At 42.6% G+C, this 12,422-nt stretch overlaps 1 protein-coding gene across 2 annotated transcripts in view; it reads right to left on the bottom strand.

The window, feature by feature from the left end:
- Window positions 1–12,422, bottom strand: part of ETV6 (ETS variant transcription factor 6) — a 123,312-nt gene that overhangs the window by 86,208 nt on the left and 24,682 nt on the right. The window lies entirely within an intron of this gene.

The raw sequence follows: 12,422 nt of genomic DNA, 5'->3' as shown, positions 1-12,422 counted from the left end.
AGGGGAAAAGAGACACTGGGGAAGTTCATGCTTCTCCCATAGTGACTACAGCCACTGTCCTAATTAAATTAAAATCGTACAGACAGCAATACCAATGCACTTGAGTGCTATGAAAAGGCAGCTTGAGGAGGTCAATGCTGTCTTTGAAAATGCCATGATACAGCTGCATTATTGTACAAACACTCCAAAATATTTCAAATCAGCAAGTATCAAAGCAGCAAAAAACTAGCTTAACCACATGCTTAAAAAGTATTTTTTGCTGCTAATAGAGAATAGAGAATAGAACAGGCTATGTGAAGACAGTATCAGGTAAAACTAGAAGATAAAAATGACGTAAAAAGCTTAGTGCAGTTCATCAAAGGAGCAATCATTTATATGTATAATAAAGAATTTTATCTGTAGATATCCCAGCTAAGCAGGAGAAAATACACAAGAGGCAGATTCTGGTTCAGAATTTGGAAGCAGAATCATCACAGTCCAAACAGGGGTAAAGCCTTATCTATGCACCCACCCTCCTGCAGCAAGGCTCCAAGAAGAGGTAGCAAAGCTGGGACTTGGCCCCCCCCAACCTACTAGGCAAGAAGGCAGAAGTCAAACATGGATTCAGCTGCCTGACATTAGAAACTACCTGCTCCCAGCCCTTTTCAACATGCAACTCCAAAATTTGCATCCTGAGGTTGTCACTGCAAAGCTCCTCTGAAGAACTTGCTACTGACCTGTGTTTAAGCAGGCATGGAAAAAGCTGGGCCACTACTGCAACCCACAGGGTCCCTTTGGCATCTATACCATGAACTGTTGGTACACTCACCCCACACAAAGCACCACAGAAGGCTCAAGAGAGACAGTTAATTGTATAGCCAGGGAAAAAAAATCCCACATGAGGCTTTGAAATACTGTGGCCAGTGAGTAAGCAGCAGGGAAGCAGGGAAGGCAACAGCAAGGAACTTTCCAGGCTTAGCTGCACGTCAGAGATATTTCACTGCACTTTTTGTGTTCTCTTTTCTAAAAGAGGCAGGGCTGGGAAGCCTCATCTCTGTCACATACGGTGGTTGTACAAGCCTGCCTGTGTGCGTGGGAATGAACACCCTGCACACTCTTGCTGCTGTCATGTGCTCATTTCAGGGCAAGGCTCCTGCAGGCCATGAAACTGAGATGGGAAGACTAAGGGGAAACATGGTGTACAGGGAGCTGCCCTCTCATGAGTTATGGGAAAGCTCCTCTTCTGCATCTCAGGGCTGGCATGGCACAAGTGTTTTTACTTGGTTGCATTACTGAGCTGTCAAAGTTGCAATGTTACTGTGCATTCAAACACATATCCAAGGACAATCAGCATTTCTGATCTTCCTACCATGGCTGAGCATTGCCTTCTGAACATTTCTACTGAAGCTACAGTTACTGTGAACAGGGTCCCTCACAAAAGAGGATATCAAATATTTACATAGCACAAATCACAGGTCAGAACTGTCACACAGACAAGGTCAACTTATTCACTGTCCTGGGATATCTAATTGCCCATCAGTTAAGTAGTGAAAAAATCATGGGAGAGTAATCCACATAAAAGTCACAGCTTCTTGTAACCCTCAGTCACTGATGGAAACAGAATTCCTGTAGAGCTGCAAAATCCTGAAATACACATTTTGGAAATACCACTTACAAATATAAGAAATTGCCCTTCTTGGTCCAAATATACAGCTGGATCCTGCTCCCATCTGTACCTGCAAAATTCTTCAGTGAATTTGATTTATTTATTTATTTTTAAACAGTGTTTCTTGTCCAGATTTACACTGGTGGAAGTAAAATCCACATATGTGCCTCAGTCTCTCTGTAACTTAAGCTTACTAATATTGGCATACGCAGCACCCCTGCATTCCCACCACAGCATTTCTCCACACTTCAGACTTCTGGCAGACTTTCCATGAAGAAGGACAAGCCAAATGTCCAGAGAAACCTGGGAGTGCCACGCCAAGGTCTAATGCTACACCTTACAGTTTGTAATCCTGAAGATTCAAGTAGTGCCACAGTAACCCAGCACACACAGTATGGCAGGGAAGTGTGCCACATCCCCTTGTTCCAAAACACCTCTAAGTAGGTAAAAACAATTTTCCAGAGAGAATCTAGGCCAGTCTGGGAATAGGACAGCTATAATAAGGGCTGCTGGTGAAAAAAAATGGGCATATCTACTTGAGTAAAACTAAACAGAATCCTCAACAAGAGAAGACAGCCAAATAAAATACCCATTCTCAAAGACTGTCCTAGTAAGCTAGTCCAGAAACAAGGGATCATGGATGATTGCCACTATAAAATATCACAAAGATTCAGATTATTCAACTCCCAACACAATAAATGCAGAGGGAGTTCCTAGAAAGGGCCATACACTCACTGACCTTGACTACTGTATAGAAACTGCAAATGGAAGAAACATCAAATTACAATCTTCCTCTCCCCCTATTCTTTCACCTACTCACTTCAATGTGAGCAACATTAAGATCAGTGTGACTAGAAAAGGAAGCTCTAGCTGACAAAGGAGAGTATATAAAAAACAGCTGGTAGGATTTCAGAATATTAGAATAGAATACTGCATCCTGCACATTTGCAGGCTCTTCATTCTGCATCATACACACACAAACCCTTACGTGTGCAAGACAGGCAAGTTTTACAAGAGTCAAACAACCCAGCTTGCAAGGAAGGAATGAAGGAACTACTGAGATGGACAGAAGAAAGGACAAATACAGCCCAACATCCAAAAGGAAATACAAAAAGAGGGAAGAGAAGGTAATCTGGAAGACATATTGCAGAAGGATAAGCTAGTAAGAAACTGTGATCAAAACATAACAATGCTTTGGGAGACCACTGAAAGAAGCCGAGTTACATAAAGAGAAACAAAATCTGCAGCAGGTCAGCCTGTAAAAAAGTGGACTTTTTTTTTTAAACAAGGTATTTAGCAGCTTTTGTAAGGTCTCTCCAGTCAGCAGTCTAATAGTATGAGAATGCAAAATAGAAGAAACTGAACTTTTTGCTGATCATCAGACCAAAATACTACTTAGAAAAAGAAAACAAACCAGCTGGGGGATAGCATGAGGCACAGTAAAATCTTTTATTTCCTATAAAACATGGTCCTTTCAGCACAGGACCATCAGGATTGGCAGCACTTTAAGGGGAGTTTTTAATCATATTTGTACAGAAACAGCTGGTCATGGTACTGCATATGTGATCCAAAAGAATAGATGTGCTTTCATATGTGTTTGAAGAGAAGCTGAAGCTCCTGAGCAAGACATCTAAAACCTTTAAGAAGTGGTAGATGACAGGCAAAGAGCAGAGCCTGAATTCAACAATATGGTCTGTATTCCTTGGACAATGACAGGGTCAAGTGATGGCTCTTTATTAAATGCTTTCTCTTCCATTAATGCTGCACACTGTAATGATTTGACCATTGCTATTAACAAATCTGCCATGTCCCTGCCTGGAGCTAATAAGTAATTAACTAAGCAGGTGAATATTCTGTTGCGTAAGGAGAGCTATTAGCAATCCTTTCCCAATTGCTCTGAAAACAAGAGATGCCTTCCAGGTATGACCCGTCCATGTGACAGGGTACACCCCACACAGACCTTATTCCTTCACTCTGGAAATTCCAGGGGCACTCCCAGCACTCGGCAGAGGAACAAGAAGTGGATCACCTCCTGTACAGGGGTGCTGCACAGGGCTGGGTGGCAGATGCCAGGATAAAACAAGCTCCACAGAAGAGGTTTGGAGAGAAACAGTGAGGACACAAGTTGGCCTGTTCCCAGACCTGCTGTGACTCTCCAAAACAACTTGTGGCACTACCACAGCCCTCACTGCCTTGGTTGTGCCAACAGGAGAATGGGATAAATGCTGAGGCCCACAGGTGTGTCAAGTCCTGTGACAAATGTCAGTTTAGCTGCTTCCCTTCTGCCATAGCTTTTCCTGTTCATTAAGTTCCCCAATTGTTTTAATTGCTCCTTTCAACCTCTGCATCACTTTTTGTTCTTCCTCAAATTATTATTTTGTTTTAGCTCATAATCCTGAAGCATTGGTCATGATGTTGTTCCTGGCAGAAGAGAAGTGCTGAAGTTTTCACTCTGGTTATCTTTGGCTCGTTTTCACAACCAAGCATTGCTGGTTCACCTCTGAATGGACACTGCAGTGAGAGCCACTCCACCCTCACCATAAGACTGCCTCTGACCTGCAAATATTGCCTCACTACAGAAGTGAGAAGCTTGGGAACTAAGCCAGCTGAAATACAGTAAACTTCAGACTTATTTAAAAAAGAGAGTAAAGTACAAGTCTTAAGCCCATTTTAACTCAATCTGAAGGCTTCTTCATGGTCCTTATTACTACACTATTTAAATATGTCCTGTAATACCTTTAGCACTTTCTTGCAATGAAGGGAAGTGTTATTACACTCACCTTTACAAGTGGAGGGACCAAAACACAAGCAGATTAGGTAGCCTTTTTAGGGTACAGAGGCTGAGGAAAAACCTACTTTGACACCTCAGAAAACAATATGTTCTCCCAAGAACTCTATTTGGCTATGAACCTCACTGTTAGGACTTGACATTTATACAGTGACAGCACTCAGAAGCAAACAAACACAGCACCATTGCCCAAAATATTCCAGAAATAGTGAGCAGAGGACAGCCCTGATGAGCTCAAAGCCAAAATACTCAAGATAGTGAAGCACCACAGGAAGGGCCTGTTTGAATCCTAGTTTAGGAACAGAGGTGCAGGAAGAAGCAGCAAGTTACCTAAACCCCAGTTCAACACTCTACCCACACGACCATGGTTCTGGGGTTATGCTGCTGCTCTAAAACAGAAGGATGAACTACAAGAGAAATAAAATGACATGGACAACTTGCAAAAGCTCTCAGAATGCATTTCATTTTGCATTTTAGCATTGATTTTAAACACCCTCCTCGTGGGAGAGAACTTCTGATTTCTAGCGCTCCTCCTTGTCAACGCATTGACTGAAATCTCTCAGCTCACAAGCAGCAGCAGAGATGGCCTAAATCAGAAGGAGCTTCAAAGCTGTTCCAGAAACACATCCCTCCTTTGCCACAAGAATCAGGACAGAGGCACTCCAACCCTTCCCACGGTTATGCAACGGCACAGATCCATTTGGGAAGGCAGGTTTCCTCACCCATCCCAACTCACAGCTACACAATCTTAAATACCAGCACAGCTCTCTCCTCTACAAGCAAAGCAAAACAGGGGGACATCAATCACCCCCAGTTAATCAAGTAGGGTGTGTTTAACACCAGAGCTGAGCTGTGAGACTGTCAGAGGAAATGGGGGAAGGAAAAAAAAAAACAAATCTGCTTACAAGAACCATGATCAAATGCTTCTTCTGTTCCTACAGCCAAGAAGGTGACTGAGACAATATTCCCAGCATCTGAGGGAATGTTCCTTCCAGTGCCCATCCCCACAGTCCACCTCACACACAGCAACAGCTGAAGTTTTCATTAGGAGAAAATTAACCCTTTTTTTTTTAAGCTGGCAACAAAGACATAAGACTTTTCCTGGCATTTCTCCTGTTTATACAGGACCTGCCAAACCGGTTGTGTGATTTTTATACTGCTTTCTTTTCCACAAAGTCCTTCGAAAGGCAGAATAACAGAAAGCAACTAAGGAAAAAGTTTGGTTATATTGGTCCAAAGATCAACCCTTGGTAACACAGCTGAAAAATCAAAAATTAACCAGAATCCTCCTAAATTTATTTGGACTATCTGAAGACCATAGTTGTTTACATTTATTATTAAAACTGTGTTGAAGCAGAACAGCTGTTTTGAATAGTGGAAGGCAGTCCCATTTAAAATTGTTTAACAGCTAAAGAGATAAATTACATGGCAGATTAAATGGGCAACTGAGTAGTTTGAAAAAATAAACTGACAAATAAAATGAGACACAGAGTAGTCAAATGAACTGCTCAAGGTAAGCTGAGGCAGAGATCAGGTCTTCTGAGCAACCAGATGGTTTCCTGCATATTCAGTCTGTCACTCTACATTGCACATGTCTAATTCCCAACCAGTGCTGGGATATGGATGCCAGAACTCCAACAGCAAACAGTTCTGAACCCCAGAAACTGATGCCACTTTATCCTCCTGTAAGGCAGTAGGCAAAAAATTGTTCATCATTGCCTGGCTCTAAGTGTGCTGCCAGAGGTCTGAAGACCAGAAGTGGTAACAAATGTTAGTAAACATTTCCCTCAATACATGCAATCTGGCTAAAATCAAAATGTTACACCAAAAATAGCCTTTTCAATTGCTACATAGGGTTTTTTTAAACATTGATGATTGTTGTTTTGTTTTGGTTTTTTTTCAGAATAACAATCTTGAGCGCAGCAGTACTCAAGAGTACACTTTCCACTTGGCCTTTGATTCAGAAGAAATTTCTGGTTTGATATTAATTTTGCTGTCCACTTGCACAATCCTGAAGCAAAATTCAAAGTAAAATGCAAGTTTAGCTTTCTGTTTGGAGCGCTCTTGCCCTGCTCTAATGTCAAAATATACCCTCAGAACAACAACAACAACAAAAAAACCATAGACATTAAAAAAATTAAAAGAAGAAAAGAAAGAAATAAATCAGTGGAGTGTAGCAAAGCAGGCATGTCCTGTGATGGCTCATGAAGCACAGCTTCCCCCAGAGCAGCGAGGGCTGCGCTCCCCGGCCCCGCCTGAACTGCCACGGCAAACACTCATTTTCACTGGGCTGCACAATAAAGGATGAGATAAACCCCTGAGCAAATAAACGGGCAAAGTTCGAGCCTCCAGCTGCTCCTCACGGGTAACTCTGAGCTGACACACCTGCTGCTCTGGCAGCCACTTTAGCTCCCTAAGGCTTGGGCTTTGCAGGGCTGGGTGATGTGCTTACACAGGATCTGCCTGTCAGCCAGAGAGATCCCCAAGTGATTTACAAACAATTTATGAGGGATATACAATCTCACTGCACAGCAAGTGAATGGGCACCACTCCTTACACACCTGCAACCAAAGAAAAAAAAAAGGAAAAAAATCAGAAAGCTGCTGAGAGTCTTAAAATCATCTTAAATGAGAATAACCTCCTGACACTGGCAAGCCCCACAGAAACACCACCCCCAATGTCTGCAAACTGCCTGAGTGTCCAGCTCCCTCAGTGGCCACCACAGAGGAATTCAACAGTAATATCTGCACTCATAACCACACAGCAGTGCAAAAAAGGATCCCTCAAAACAGACTGGATGCTTATAAATCATGTGCATCAGACTTCATAGGCATAGTGAGGCCATCCCACAGACTCCTCCTGTACAGCCTGCATCCTTGAGCTGCTTTCAGGCTCACACAGATGGACATCCCACTGATGGCAAGTGTGATTCTTCACACCAGGAGAATCCAATCAGAATTAGACACTGGGCACATGATGGGATGATATCCATGCAGCAAAATGCAGTCATCATGCAGTCAACTATAGACCACTCTGTTTGCTTCCTGCCTTCAATCCAGTGCTAAAATTACATAACTTTGTGAGCCACAACAAAAAATACAATGTATTTTTAAATTTATTTAGTTTCTCCGCCTCCTATCCTCATCCAAACTGGAATCATAGTACAATGATCCAAGGTTCCAGAGTGGAAATACTAAAGCTACTAATACGTTTAAAAGCAGAGTAAGCCTGGTTTGGATGGAAACCTAAAACTTTTTACAGGCTTAACTGATGTAGGTGAAACAGTGGACAGTCTCTCAAGCAGTGCTCTTCTATCTTTCAACACATGTACGCTATAGATGCATGTTACTGCATATCTCTCTTTCAACTTTAATCCTAATGCCAAAAATTATAGTATTAATCAGAAACCTGTGCTGAAACTCACATCAACCTGCACGTATGCAAAAATAAAAGCAAGATCTTAATATTCGATGTTGCATGAACTAAGGTGAAAAAACCCCTGTGAGCAAGCATGTACATTCCTACTGACAAGAACTGGAGGTTTTGCTGAGCACTGGAAATTGCAAACATGGAAAACAGAGATACTAGAATTTTTAGGGAGCAGAACTACCTGCTCCTATTACTTGCAATACCTGGCTGGTGACATAGTCCGTGATACCTTGCAGCATGGTAATACCCCTGGCCATAGCTAAGCCTGTAATTACAAAACAGATGGGGGGGAAAAAAAAACCAAAAAAACCACAAAAACACCCCAAAACCCCCAAAACACCAATCCTGTTGGGAGATGCACATACCACCCTTGGCACATCAGAAATTATTATCAGATGTACCCAGAGCTCCCAGTTTGGAGACAGAATGAGGAATCCTGTTACTAAGAGACAGGTGGATGTTCAGGGGCACAAATTCTCTAGTGCATGGGAAAAAAGAAAAATGGGAAACAATGCTATCTCACAGATACAGCAGAGAACATGAAAAAGAATCAGATCTCACTGCTGAGGAAAGGAAACACAGGACACCCATGAGAACAAGTGAGAGGAAACACCACAAGTCCCCTTGTCTGTAGAAGCAGCAAAGAGTCTTGCCTTCAAGAGCTGTGAATGTCAGAAGAAGCATAAACATCTTGTTTTTGTTGAAGGTGGTGGGGCTTCTTCCACCCCACCTTCCCCCCCATCGTGGAAATACAAATATTAAGGGCAAGAGCTATGCAGACTTCAGAAAAAACTGCAAATCCAAATACCTCTGCAAGCCCTAAAGAACAGTCCTAGAGATGAGAGGGAGAGATGGAGTTTTCACTATCCAGAATATAGGTGCTATTAACACAATGAAGGCAGGGGTTTTTTCCTAAAAGAAAATAATTTTATTCCACCCTCACACCCCAGCAACTTTAATCCTTTTGATTAAAGCAAAATTGCAAGATTTCTTTTGGTCAGCCAACACCAGTGCATCTAAAAAATTACTTAGATAAAGCCACCTCCATTCCTTACAGAGATGCAACTCAACACTAATCTTGTTATAAAACTCACTGCTATGCAAGGGGCCATCTAGAAGCTCCTCTGTCCTGTATTAATTTGAACCAATTTATCTCAATACTCATGAGAGCAGACATCGCACCAAACATACAGCATGGCATTGATCTCAGGAGTGGTGTATCAGCCCAGCACCACCCAAAATGGTCATTCTGAAGTCACTGTTGGCTAGTAAATAGTACACCTGTGTTAGTAAATGGGAGTCAGTTGTAATGGCATCCTTTGAATGCACCCAGGACCACAAATTCCCATCCAGCCAAAGCCCTGGGTTTAATGAACAACTGCAGGGATTTAACTCGTGTTCCTTACTGCCCTGTCACCAGGAGCTACAATCCAAAAGCATATTAGGCAAAAGGGAATGCATGAGTGCTCTTTACCTGCCCCAGAGCAAAGTCCAGGAGCCACCTGAAGCCATTGGGGCTCAAACCTAGGCAAAAGTGACCCTCAGGTTAAGCAGAGACATTTGATTAGCTACACACAGCTGCTGAGTTAATGGAGCTGGGATGGCTTACACTCTACTGTTTTCCTAACTGGAGCTTTGGAAACAAGGAGTTTCAACCACTTCAGCTCAAGAAGAAAGCAGCACTCTAGTGGAGGTAAGGATGGGTATGCAAACAGGAAGGGGAGTAGTGGGGAAACTGGAGTTACCAGGTGTATTGACAGAGCAGCGAGGACAAATCTTTAGTGGTCAGTCTCTCAAGGTGTTTGGTTTTTTCTCACTACCTACTAAATGATGCTACTTAAGGTATGCAATCTAGACCACTATTCAAAAACAACCAAAAACCCCACACCACACTTCCCTACTCCAAAAAATCTAGCACAGGTGATATAATCTGTGTTTTCATATATTATGTGCACATTTGACATATCTATGTTCCCCGTATCCACAAATTATTCAACTTCTGCCAGCCAATTTGTACAGCAATGAGGATAATCCCAAGTGCAAGTTCCTTGACACAGATTTACAGGGCAATTGTATCATTAAAGAACATTACTATCCACACAACTATCTTTTTCTTTACCTATAAATTTCAGACATTTGTTTCAGAGAAAAAGGGAAGAACAAACAAAAAAAGCTTTACTCACTTACACAAACACTAAATCTAGGCCAAGAGTAAATCCTCAGCATCCAGAGACAGGATTAATTTCTAAACATAAGACAGTACTTGCCCATGCTAACTATCACTGAGCCATCCCAGTATAGATAGCAAAAGCCTAAATAAGCTTTGATGGCTGAGAAGCAGGACCTGACTGAACCTTGAGACCTGACTAGAAAAGGCCCCATGGATCCTCTCTGCACTGGAGGTTATGATTCTCTGATGCATCTATACAATCTTTGGCCAAAACGCCAACTCTGTCTTCAGAAAACTTCAGGTCTATATATAAAAAAAATTCATACCTGATTATTTCATGTGATACATGAGCACATCAAGGATGACTGTACAAACTGTAGATGTCACGTGCTGTTTCATTGCCTTTGTTCAGCTAGACTGCAGCAATATAATTCTTTATTCAAAGACCTTGGAAGCCAAGAGGGGAAATCTTACAGGAAAAAAAAAAACCCAACCAAACAAACCAGAAGTTATTTCTTCAGTTAAATTTTAATTGCACTGAAGCAAGATTTCCTTCACCGCTGTAAATCCCCAAAGTCTACCTGAACCTTGACCTCATTTTCTTCAAGTTTCATGCAAAAAAACAGGCTTTCAGACAACTTGGACTCTTCTTAATGTCCTTACCACGGGAATGGCTGTTCACACTTCTCTTCATGGCTGCTGAAGTGTGCCTCATGTCACCCATGTTAAGATTTCAGGTGGGGAATTAGCAGCAGGGACAGATAGATTCTCAAGAAGTGAAAGATGCTGCTTTCATGATGACATGATAATGAAAAGTCACAGGAGAAATTTCCTGCCTCTCTCAACTATGTCAAAACAGAATTTTATCAAGTACAAATCCTGTCCAAAGTTTCTCCTCCATGGCTCTCTGGAGGTAATATTACAACATCTTTCCTTTTAAACCAGTGTCAGCTGCTTCTGTCAAACCGCAAACATTTGATCATGGAGTCCTTAATAAATGTTCAGCATCAGGCAATTTGGGAGGCAACTAAACCATGGCACAAGAGAATGATTCCAGCACTGAAGGAAAAGCCTGTTGTTACATGACAGGTCACAGCTACCTGCCTTTGGACAGAGTTGAGAGAGAACCAGCCTGTCTCTCCCTAGGGTCATTCCACTAACGCCCGTGCTCCTTGCTCAATCCTGCCTCACGTCCTGCACCACATCCTTCCTAGCAAAACATGAAATCAGCAGGAAACAGAGATGGTTTAGGGACTGCACTGTGCTGCTGCCGAGCACAAGCCTGCTCACGGCCACAACAGCTAAATTTAGCACAAAAGACAGGGCCTGGAAGAAGGGCTGCTCTGCACCAGCCCATTTGCTCTTTTCCCCCCTCCCTTCCCCTGCCCTTTCAGGAAGCAGAGTCACTTCCATGGCAGGCAGCGAGGGGTTGAACAGGGAGCTGAGCAGATGTGGCAAGCGCCTGACAAAGGGTAATGAACATGAACACCCAGAGAACGTGCTGGAGCAGCACAGGGGCCGTGGTTCGAAGGGGGCCACATGGTGACTTTGCCCAACTGAGCTGGGATCACAAATGCACCGTGGCAATGAAATCACAGATGATTCAAACTGCTGGGGGCTGATTTCAATTCTCTGAACCTGGAACCCAGTCCATAGGCAGATGGGAATGGCCCCTCAGCCCTACAGCACCCAGCCCAAGCCCATGCCAGGGGTGTGTAAGTTCACAGCACAATTTAGGCTATGAAGGAGATGAGTCTCTTTGTCCCCACCTACTTACAGAACAAAGGACCCTCCAAAACAAGCCCTCTTCTACCAACAAATAAAGTAAGTTCCACTGTCGAAAATTCTCACCATCTGCTTTCCATTTTTTTCCTTTAATGGAAAAATACATTCTTTGCTATATTTAAACAGAATTTGTTTGCAGTCCTAACGCCTTTGCTTTCTAATAAACATCTCTACCTCAGTATATAGATGCCACTAAAAAAGTAGGCTTCAGAGACAGGGAAAATGTGGCTCAGGAAACCACAACAGACCCCAAGTTCGCTGAGAGCTAAATCTCACTAAGATGGGAATCTCAGCTTCCCAGTTCCACCATTTAATGAAAATGACAATGTTCTAACTTAAAATAAATCTGCCATCCAGAATACATTAAGGAAAAAAAAATCCCAAACTGATAATTTTGATTGAACTGGATTAGGAAGCAACTAGAGAGGCAAAGCTGAGCAAATAAGCCTTTTGTAGGCAGGCGGAGCGGAGGTGGAAGGGACAAATAATATGGTGATACATACTTGAGGCAGCACCTCTTCAGTTTGGATTAATTGCAGGCAGAACATCATGTCTGACCAGGTCTTCAACCAGATTTCTACAAGTCCAATAATGATAAGCTTTTA

The sequence above is a fragment of the Camarhynchus parvulus genome, chromosome 1A (genome assembly GCF_901933205.1).
Source record: "Camarhynchus parvulus chromosome 1A, STF_HiC, whole genome shotgun sequence".
Lineage (NCBI taxonomy): Eukaryota > Metazoa > Chordata > Aves > Passeriformes > Thraupidae > Camarhynchus > Camarhynchus parvulus.
The sequence above is the reverse complement of the archived record's forward strand: the minus strand, read 5'-3'. Positions and strand labels throughout refer to the sequence as shown.